General features: G+C 37.2%; 1 protein-coding gene across 2 annotated transcripts in view; it reads right to left on the reverse strand.

The window, feature by feature from the left end:
* The window catches only part of ChT (choline transporter), a 23,865-nt gene extending 16,136 nt beyond the window's left edge, over positions 1 to 7,729 (reverse strand). Inside the window, exons 1-2 of one of the 2 annotated variants that reach the window (XR_015534909.1) lie at positions 7,040 to 7,729; positions 480 to 1,419 (exon numbers count right to left, since the gene is read on the reverse strand). The gene's annotated coding sequence lies outside the window, so the exon portion shown is untranslated. The remainder of the gene's footprint in view (positions 1 to 479; positions 1,420 to 7,039) is intronic. The other variant, XM_087347775.1, reaches the window with a different exon arrangement.
* Positions 7,730 to 11,882: the final 4,153 nt, after the last annotated feature.

Genomic DNA, 11,882 nt, shown 5'->3' on the forward strand with positions numbered 1-11,882 from the left:
ATTGTTCTGCGTGTTGACACGTGTCAGCAATGGCTGACACCAGCGCAAATATTTTTAACAAAGTGTTAGAACATAAATAAAAACGTATATAATTAATGTAGGTAGGCTATAATCTACCGATGTTTTCGTCACTCTCAAGTTAACTTGAGCGAAAAACTTACTGTGGTCGTGGCACAAGGATCTCGTCCTATGCAGCCACTCATAACCCATCAATATCGTTAAAGACTAAGGCTTTTTGTCTGACAGATTTCTAAGACTATGTATTCAATGACTGTAACATTACATTATATCTCTAAGTATATTTCTTTTTTAAGAAAGGTCGTTGCAATTAGAATGGAGTTATTAAATTATAAATTAATCAGCTCAAGTCAACAACTTATAAAACGTACAGACGAGGAAATGTTAAATGAACCAAGAAACAAAATAAAAATTAAACATTTTAGTTTCTATGTTAACATAACATCAAGCCACTTACATACCTTTTTACGTACGGAGACAAATATCTGAAGAGCAGGTCCACGTGGCTGGAGGTTTCGTAGAATGCGTTGCTCTTACTTTGGCAATTAATTAAATACTGTTAGGTATTTACTTCGAGGATTGTTGAAACTAAAAATAACTTCCATCTGTTCCTAAATTTCACATGTTCCAAATTAACCACAAATTGTAAACTAACTGGGACAAAAATACATTTATATCTACTATCACAAAAATATGTATATTTTCTACTTTCTGTAATGAGTATTTTATACACTGCAGTCACTGGGTCTATTTCTATTTGGAATTCGTTGATGATGTGGATTATGATAAATCGTCACACTTCTCTGTCCTACCAACTATTTCACTACGAGGATATTCATGTCGAGTTCAAATGATGATGTGTCTTACTATAGATACCAGTTTCGTGCTCCTGAATGTCTTTTAGATATCCTTACCGAATCCTCTAACAGAATATATTTATGTATACAGTCACCAGTAACAGTTTTCTTCCAGTATGTTTCCTTGTAATCAGGCAGGCAGTGAATTCTATATTTGCTTTACGTAAGTGCTCTTTTAAGACAATATTAAGGATAACACATTTATGTTGCTTGTTTTAGGTAATACGATTAATTATATCTTTGGAAATAAAGCGTAAAGGAACCAGTGGGGCAGTAGGTGTGCTGTGTTGCTACACATCGCGGATGTAGTCAGTTGTAGGGTACCCTGTAGTTAGGAGGTGAAGGGTATAATAATGGGAGGAAGGGTAGTTGTTACAGCAGTCGCCCCAGCGGAGGGAAGTTTTTTGCGAGGGGCTATTTCGTGTTCTAAACGCTAGGCCACACATGGACGATCAGTCGCCTCATCCAACCGGTGCACACACTTCAGGACGGTTCACACAGCGCGGTTGGTGGTTGTGTCTTGCTACTGGTTCAGACTGCAGACCTGTTCGGCAAAGAGGAACACGATCAGTTTCACTTCTTCAACCCCTTGAAGCAGGAGTTTGTCTAAATAATATTCAATTTAGTCCGTACCGCAAAGGAAACACAACTCTTCACCATTACAAAGACCAGCTGGCTAACGTTTAAGGAAATAATTGTCGTTTTCACTGGCAATTCTATAAAATCGATACAAAATGCAGATTTATTGGTTTATGAAGAAGGTGGGACATATAGTTACCACTAGGCTTCAGACGCTTGAACATCCTTATTTAAAGCACCAGATTTTAGTAGATAAACCGGAAAGGGAAGAGATCACTTGGGAGACCTAGGCGTAGATGGATGATAATATTAAAAATTTTCGTAGGGCTGTGTCCTAGATTCGTCTGTCACAAATTTGGACCAGCGATGAACTCTTATGAATACGGTTATCACCGTTAATATTAGTCTCCTGGGTAGTAACCCCATGTAAACAATAGTTTTGAAGATGGAGGCAATATGTTCCTCAAAAACTTTGGTATCTGCCTATAAGTCCATACGTCGTTTCAACCCAGAAGATCAACATTGACAGTTTGAAAGCCATGAGAACCTCAAATCTTATACAATAATGAGTAATGGTCAGCTGAGCGAATATTAGATTCCCGACCAAAATTCAGCATCCACTTCTTGTCTCCTCTATAATAGTCACATACCCAGCTCATCACAACCTCCTAGATTTCTTTCCCAAACAGAAATCGAAGACGGAATACAGAACTAGCACTTCAGATCCTACAAACTAAGTTATAAATAATCTTTCATTGTGTATCGTACTGAATTCCTCAACACCCCACAAATATTAGACTCGTCGTTCCAGTATTTCTGCCTGTAATCGATGGTTTATGGTAGCCTACCTCAGTCGTTAAACAGATGAGAGATTTCATTCCAAGAATTGCAATTCGGGCAAAAACTTCCCGGGTTGTAATACATTCAGATGTTTAATATATTCAAAATGGGGAATCCTGTTCTTTCGTTCTTGGTTCAGTAAATGTTACAGCAGCACAAGATTAAAAGATCTCAGATTAAGCAGTGTGTGAATAAGCTTATGTTCTGGAAGGAACTATGATACGAGATGATAATGAATTCAATGTTCTTATGAATTTTTCCTACAAATTGTATAAAATCAACGCTTAACAAGTAGACCGTGTCTATTTTTTATCGTATTATACCTGCAAACCATGAGATATGTTTAGGTTGAATTTTTTATGTGGTGTCTGCTCTAATTTTATTTTCGTTGGCGTCTCTTCGTTATGAACCTCAGCGTCATATGAAACTTGCATCAGTCTTCATTATTTCATTAAGATCTAAGAGATTGTTCATCGTATGAAGAAAATGGTAAATTATACAATACAGGCCAACACCTAATTAACACATTTATGTGTCGACGTTTTAATTTGAAGTGTAGCTAATGAAATACAAGGGAAGTATCCCATATCTTTGTACGGTGTAACATATCTGTTTTCTATTAAATTCGTTAACAACCTCCGACTGTGTGCCTCTTAACAACTCCTAATGTTGATTAATGCAGTATATTACTAGACCAAAGAAGACAAATCCTTCTTCATAAGCTACGCGTGATGGTGGCTCAGTTAGTCAGAAAATAATCGGCTTTTATGAAATCCGAAGGTTCATTATCTTGTTTGTAAGAATCCTCCACTGGTTCCTATACTGAGACAAAGAATTCAGTCCAAATCCTCATATTTTGTTCTAAGCTCTATTGTGTATTATCCTGACATCTGACCATAGGTATCTCAAGTTCCCTTCGTGTGACCCCTGTGACCCCGTCCAGCTCATCCTGATTCATTTTATTGTCGTAATAATATTTTCTGAAGGGTATTAATTATGAAGTTCCTCATTATACAGTTTTCCCTCCAGTCCCCTCTCCCCCCTCGCTGAATTCATTCATTATTCGTTGTGAGATGTTACCGTCAAATGGTAGCCTGAGGGTAATCATGTAAGGGTGTGCAAGGATAGAAGCTGTCTTTATTAGCAAGGTTAAAACTGGTAGATTTGACAGTATTTGCTTCACATAGATTTCCTATGTCTTGATAAGGAAATAGATGAAGGAACTGAGAAAATGCATTCCGAGTAATTTTATTATTTGTTCCTCAGAATGAATTGTGAACCAGTGAATCACATAAAAATTAGCGAGGTCTGTGCCTGCATAGCACAGTTTATCGCATTCATCCACACCTCGTGTGGAAGCTTTAATTCTTCAAGCACAAATTTTCACATTGATTAAATCCATAGGATTCAAATAGGCGGGGTGCGTTGCACGCAGGGTTTAATCAAGAGATACGTTCAAAAATTTTGACCGGAGAGCTCATGGGAAACATCTCTTGGAAATCGTAAATTTTGAGTTTTAAAGTGGCTTAGAGTAACAGGTTGAACTGATTTTTATGTTGACATGTAATGGCAGGTTCTTTATGAGTGTGACGAAAATTTCAGGAATTTTCTTTTAGGTTCAAGAACCACTTGCCGCTCAAAGAAGACGGTACCATCGTGCCAGTTGACTTGTCAGTGAGTAACATAATTGGTTATCTAGTGAGACTGTAAAGTCAATCAGTTACTCATTAGATAAGTTAGTCGTTTAATTAGAGAGATAATGAGTTGCTGTCTGCCATTCAATAACAACGGACACGCACCTCACACACAACCCGATATAGGCACCCAGGCGCGTCTCCAAAATTAAATGAAAGAAGCCTGGAGATGTAATAAAAACGGATAAAAACAAAAGCAATATAAGCAGAGCAACAGATACACCAGATTTTAATTTTAATTTTGATAGACCTGACGATGATAGAATTGTATATCGAAACATGTCGTCAATTTTAAAATGTAACAATTTTATGTGAAATTTTATATGATTTTAACAATAAGCTTGTGTAACGACGGAAAATAAAAGTATTGTATTGAGGAACACAAGCATGATGCAATTAAGATATAATAATGAGAAAGCTTGTCACTCAGTCAGAAGGTGACATTAATGAGGCAGCAAGGGAGTCTGTAGGATTGGATTTATATGGCTTAGGAGAGGGGCCGGTGGCGAAATCTGGCGGACAAGGAAAGGAACCTTTAGTTTCCATAAAAGACGAAGAAACTCTTGACTAACTGGGCGACAATTAGCTTTTCATAAAAGACTTTGCTCTGAGTATTTAGTTGGCGTTATTTAAATACTTATTCAGTCAGTACATTTGTTAATTGATTAACTAGTGTATTAATTAGTTGGTCTGTCAGTTAATTATTTAATCAGTTAGTTACCTAATTAATTAGCCGTTATTAGTCTTGCTGTTTGGTAATTGTGTCGTACATAATTACTCCTGCCTAATATTCAAATTAAGGCTATTGTCAAACTCAATAATCGTTTCCCAGGTCGGTGGATTGGTCGAACAGGGTCGATAGCATGGCCACCTCGTTCTCCAGATTTGACACTTCTCGATTTTTTCTTATGGGGTTTCATTAAAAATCGTGTGTTTGTTCCACCCTTACCTGCCAATCTCACTGAGCTGAAAGCTCGAATCACCGCCGCAGTTGCAGAAGTGACACCGGATATGCTGGATCGTGTTTGGCAAGAAATTTATTTCAGGTGGGATGTCTGCAGTATCACCAATGGCAATCACATCGAACAAAAATGACTGTTTGAGGTAAAACTTGATTTGTTTTTCTACAAAATGACACCTCAACCGATTCTGTAAGCTTTCTGATTAAATTTCTATAGACTTTTAAAATTGTAAAGTCCTTTTAGAATCACTCTGTATAGTTAACATGGTACATGGCGACTTTTCTGGCAAATTTTTTAACACTACAGTCTAACTTTTACTTTTTCCACCGGACATACATCGCAGACATATATTTGGAAAATAACGTTTTTATTAAATGCAAAAAATTTAAACATTTGTTTCTACAGTTTTATAGTGAGAATTATCTAGAAGTAGGTAACAAACGAGCAAGCAACCGCAAATGGTAATATGTTTAATTTGCTTTAATAAATTTATAATAAAATAAAAATACAACTGATTGTGAAATACTTATTGAGAAGTGTTGCACTGTTTCTGTTCACAGTGGTTCTGAAAATTTGTATTGCAAATTAGTAGAACCGATTACAGATATTTGTGTAATTCCTTAACGTCTTGATTATGAGGTCTATATTTAGTAAAATAATTTGGAATAAAATTTTAACAATGTACTGCAGTACTTTGGAGACGTATGAAGCATGAAGCTTGCCAAATAATATTTAAAAATCCAGCCCCTGCACAAAGATTATATTAATGTTGGCCAGGGGATATAATATGTATTTATTTATTGATTCTTTTTTCTACTCGTCTGCTATTTTAAGATGAAAAACAATAAAATAAATATGGATTGTAATGTACCATAGCAGAATCTATGGTAGAAACTGAAAAGACTTGTAAAAATGTATACTGTATTACAAGTAACAAACTCTTTTAAGCAGAGTCCTTCACAAGCTAATAGCATCTAAACTATTCAATAAATCTCCTGTATTTTATGAAGCCCGAATCCTTATTACCTCGTTCACAAGAGCCCGCCACCAGTCCCTATCCTGAACCAATCTAAACTTTCTCACCATATTTTGTTTTATTTTAATATTATCCTACAATATAAGCCTAGATCTTTCGAGAGGTCTCTTCCCTTCAGTTTTTCCTACCAAAATTTTGTTATTTCTTGTTGTTTTTGTTTCTTATTGCACACATGCGTTCTACATGCCCATCCATCTTTTATTTCTTGATATTTATGATCGTAATAATATTTTACGAGTAGAAATTATAGCCCTACTCGTTATGCTATTTTGTCCGATCTGCTGTCACTTCATCCTCCTTACAGTCAAATTCTCCTTAACACCCTGTTTTAAGACACCCTCGGTCTATGTTCTTCCATTAACGTGAGAGACAACATTTTCACATTCATACAAAACTATGTTTTTTTTTAGCTGACGGAACTAAAAAATAATTCTGAACTAAATGGTAGTTATAATTTCCCGAATTTAATCTGTATCGAAAATAAAATTTTACATCTTACGTCGTTCTAAAATATTAAACTGTTTTCACATTTTCAAGGCGTTTGTTAGCGCCTTTATATAATTATTTTGTCCTACAATCTGTTCACGAGACATGCGTTTATTCTAGATAAAATATACCTTATTAGACTTTTATTAAATAATATAAAATTAATTTCAGCACGCCTAAAAAAATTAGTCTCTGTGAGTTTTCGGAGTGGGGGAGCTGATCTGACAACTAACTGTATTTTTTATAAATTGTCAGTGGATATATGGAGGTAAATACTACAATACAGAGTTTTATTTATAGGTCACTCATTATTTTATCAGGTACATTAGTAGTACAGGTACAGACATATTTTTCGTAATTTATATTCTAAAAGCACTTGTTTTAAAACTTAATCAGAGAAACGTCTATCATTATTGAGATTTTTCTTAATCCTCCAGAATATTTTCTGACCTATTTTTCCGGATTAATTATTTACATGTAATTGCACGTCGTATGTTAGAATTTTTTCACAGTGTCGTTAAATAAGAAGCGACAAGTTCGCTGCAGAAAGTAGTACGTTGCGCTTACCTTATCCAGCTGCCAGCGTTCGAAGTCAAGTGTTCCACTGCACTGGGGCACAGTCACCTCCTCCGTCGCTCTGCTCCACCAGAAACTGTCCACCGGTCTCAGGATTTCATTCAGAGCCCTTATTATCACTTTCTTGTAAATGGTAACGTTTAAATAAACGCGTAAAAGCAACTCTCTTCACGTTAGTCTCTGTAACATTTCCCCTTTTCCGACCAAAAACCTCCCAACTGAAATTATTGATCCATGTCTACTGACGTAGAGGGCGTCTTTGACGTCATATAGCGTCCCGACGCCTCCATTGGTCTATTGCAAACATATCTGGTGGAAGGGATATTTCAGGGTGGCTACCATTTTCGAGGGGTTGAAGGGGTAATATTTCCCCCTCCTTACAACATATTCTCTTTAATGAATGTTGTAGTTTACTGTACCCAAAGGATTTTTGCTGGAAGAACGGACTATATCCCATGGGCCCCTTTTCGGGGATTGGTCCAAATTGTTCAAGGGGAAATTTGGGGGATATGGTGGGGGGGATTCTAGTATTACTCCTATTTCATTCTAATTTATCCGTTTATAATATTCTGCATAGAGTGCTTGCCACTGGCAAATTATAAGGAATTTTGCGTGGGAGAGATGCAATCCCGAATGCCATTTTTCATCAAATAAGACAGTGATTGGTCTTATGCAGTGATATGACTACGTCAAAATGTATTTGTTTATATTAGTGTACTTGTTTATATTATATGTATTTTGTTGTAATTGTTTAGTATAAGGACCACTGCCACCGGGTGCAAACCCAATTGCAGTAAATAAATAATAATAATAATAAAATTTATATATGCACAGTGGGAAAGAAGTCATCTATGACTTTAGATCATCTATGAAAATTAGGATATTACGTGTTTAGTTCCACAGCTGTCATTTTCACTGACGTTCATCCACTGCCTACTTAAAGCATTTTGGTCAGACTGAAGAGGGGATTACTCGAATCTGTGCTCCCCACACACTTCATGTGAATATTCCATAATCTTCAGTTAACCCCACTCTGGCCATAACATTAATATTGTCTTTCTTAGAACCTCCCAACATAACGAGATATTAACTTCGTGTTAACAACACGAAGTATTATCTTGTTACACCGTAGTTATGTAGGATAATATGTAAGACTTGAGGTTCTCACAGCGGTGAGTATGAAGATTTCCGTCTTCTGGGTTGTTGCGCTGTGTAGTCTGGTCGATGTTAACCAACGTTTCAGAGGTCATACTGCCTCCGTAATCAGACTACACAGCGCAACAACCCAGAAGACGGAAATCTTCATACTCATCGCCCTGATGACGGAGGCAGTATGACCTCTGAAACGTTGGTTAACATCGACCAGACTACACAGCGCAACGACCCAGAAGACAGAAATCTTCATACTCATCGCCCTGATGATGGAGGCAGTATGACCTCTGAAACGTTGGTTAACATCGACCAGACTACACAGCGCAACAACCCAGAAGACAGAAATCTTCATACTCTGATGACGGAGGCAGTATGACCTCTGAAACGTTGGTTAACATCGACCAGACTACACAGCGCAACAACCCAGAAGACAGAAATCTTCATACTCATCGCCCTGATGACGGAGGCAGTATGACCTCTGAAACGTTGGTTAACATCGACCAGACTACACAGCGCAACAACCCAGAAGACAGAAATTTTCATACTCTGATGACGGAGGCAGTATGACCTCTGAAACGTTGGTTAACATCGACCAGACTACACAGCGCAACAACCCAGAAGACGGAAATCTTCATGTAGGATAATGTCCGTAACATAGAGCTTGGTAGGAAGAGTAAAACAATTGTATTGGGCACCTGACTTGACGTAGAATGTGATCATCTTCCACAGTACAAGTGAATCAGTTCGAGGTCTGTGTTGACAATAATTGTACACGAAATTTTAAGAAACCCTGTGCACAGAAATATAAGCAAAATTACAGGAAGATGGCTGTCTTCTGGTGCGTAGCGTCGCTTAGTCTGGTAGGACCCACAAGACAGTTATCTTCGTACTCACCGTTGTGAGAACCTCAAATCTTATAAATTATAGGAAGATTTACAAACAACGGTTTTGAAGTCGTACCGCTCAAATTTGGTCGAATATCTTCTGATGACCAAAGTCGATATAATATGTCAATAGTCTCAACGTATTAAGTATGTTTTAATTTATCTCATGTTCTCTTCCCAAATATATTATATGTTAAATTCCTAAGATGAAGTAGAGGAAATTTACAGCAAGAGAATTACGGAAAAGTAGCAAGGAAATGTAGGAAAACTAGAAAATTCTGGGAACCCCCAAGCGGTATTGGCGAGGGAAGCTAGCAGGGTAATAACCCCTAGTATAACATTAATGGAATGAAAATTCATGTCAGGTCGATAGATCATGTATAATGAATGTCTTTATTACTGACAACATCCTGTGTACGATCTGAAACTATTTATCTACCTACGTATGAACTTGGTATTGGCGTTTAAGAGTTTTCTTTTTCCTGAAATTGAATTACAAAGTCCTGATAGTGGAATCACATGGCAGGTTTCAAAACTCCGGAATTGGACCGCTCAGTTTACTTCTTATTTTTGCAATTAACAAAGACAATGAAGGTAATGAAAACTAGCGACTATAGTCAAAGTTTTTGAGCACTCCAAATATTGTACGCCATTTGCTATTTAAAGAAGCTGTAGCAACTTCAGAGATGATTAAGGCCTAGTGACGAAAGAAATGTGAGGGAAAGCTTAATAGTTATTTGGAAACTTGTGTAACCCCTGTAAGGACTGAGAGGAGATACAGAATGTCCAAAAACTCTCTGTTCGGTAGATACATAATTGCAAATCTCAAACTTTCAGAGACTGGAAACAAGATTATTTTTTGTCTAGAGTGGATGTACGGATTCATGGCAGTTGTGTGCTATAAAAGCAAAATGGAGTAGTGGTCAATATATTTTGTAAATAAATGTCAATTTAAGAAAATGTTTGTTGTATAACGTATAGAAACTTTTTGGACGCTCTTTTCAAACGTATCCGAATCATCATCGACCGACATTTACGTAGGTTACACGGGATACAAACTCTTGGCGACTTTTTCTATGTTCAGAATATTAAGGAATCTGTCACAGAAAAATGCAACAGCTTTTCAAAGGTTGTTTTTCAGTATGGAAGGAACACGTTATTGAAATTTCCATTAGCTAAAGAAATGTCTCTTCCTGCAAAGGATGCTTCAGGAAAGAATTAGTTATATTTGCATATTCAATTTGCATGCAAATGTATTTCTTGAATTCCTTATTTCTGTCTTCATCTCATTTTTCTGCTACGAATTGAGACATGGGCAAAGATTTTCATGGTTTGGAGATCAAAAGATTGAAGCGGCACTCTTCGTCAGACGTACTAAGTACTGTTACGGAACAGAGCATGAACAAGTCTTTTTTGTAAATAAAACTTTGCCTTATATTTTGAATGTCTCTATTTCATGTGTATGACGTAAATAATAAATGCGCTTAAAGATTGTTTTCATACAAGTAAGTAACTTTATGGAAAAGAGTCCTTCTTGAGGAACTTAACAGCAGTTCAGTTAGTGATGAAATTCCCAACTTCTAACGGGACCCAAAGGATCATTGACGTATTCGCAAGATCCTGCCATTGTTTTGTTATAATACGACATGAATACAAAATCACTTATTCCTCTTGAGACAATTATTGGTATCTTACTGCCTCCATCATCAAGGTGATCATAGCCCTGATGATGCAAGCAGCAAGTATCTCTGAAGCGTTGGTAAACTTTTATGGCTCTACAACCCAGGAGACAATCATCTTAGTTGATGATGATAATGATTATGATAATGATGGTATCTACCTACAAGACCACGTGGCGTTGCAGTCCAGAAGACAAACATCGACATAAACATCGTCTTCCTGGTGAAGGACCCCTGGAATAAAAATACATTGTAGTAGTATCAGTTCTTGCAAATCACTCCAAGTTTATTATTCAATTTAATCTCGTGTTAATGTTATGTGACCTATTCGGATGATGAATAACTGACGTTAATGAACGAAGAAAGAATCTACCTTAGCATTTGCCTTGAGGAACGTGGACTTGAGTTGAATCGTGAAGACTTCAGTGAAAATATCCAACTTTCGAGAAGAGGGCCTCTCGAATATGAAGGATGAATGCTGTGGTGTTTTTGTTGGAAGATCCAAAATATCGCATTCTGTGGCTACTCGTGCAGGCACGGACCTAAGAACTCACCCTTATTATGATCACGTTGTGTTGCATGATGTGCTGTCGGTTGTGACTCGCATTTAGCCGTAAGTTTCCTGCACGCTTGTTCACGACTGTACTCCACACAACACAGATTACTAAGAAACAGGCGTTGCTCTATTTTCTATAAAGTGTTTTAAATACTTGACTGCATTTCTGTCCTTATAATCTGTTTGCCTACAGACAAACTGTACTCCAGTTACTTTTTACGCTGTCTTCAGGTTTCGAAATTTATTAAGGTGGTATTGCAGCTGAGTACAGTACACACATCTGACAGGTGTACAGACTGCATGACGTCATTGAATATATATATTTCACTCCCACGTGACCCGAGACCCCACCGTTTTATTGACCAGAGACTGGCAATGTCAGGGGGTCAAGTGACCAACCCCCATGCTACATGCACGGACTTCAGTACGTCACCCTGCGAAAAAAGAGTTGCAGGGGTGATTAGTATTGCTTAATTTATAGAATGAGCTGTTGATTTTGGTGCGACCACGTGACAGGAATAATTCAGACAATGTATAAGTGAGGATGGCTCATTGTGGATACG

This window comes from Zootermopsis nevadensis, unplaced genomic scaffold (assembly GCF_977971745.1).
Source record: "Zootermopsis nevadensis isolate Lab colony 2312 unplaced genomic scaffold, Znev_1.0 Znev_ptg000012l, whole genome shotgun sequence".
In the NCBI taxonomy this organism is placed as follows: Eukaryota; Metazoa; Arthropoda; class Insecta; order Blattodea; family Termopsidae; genus Zootermopsis; species Zootermopsis nevadensis.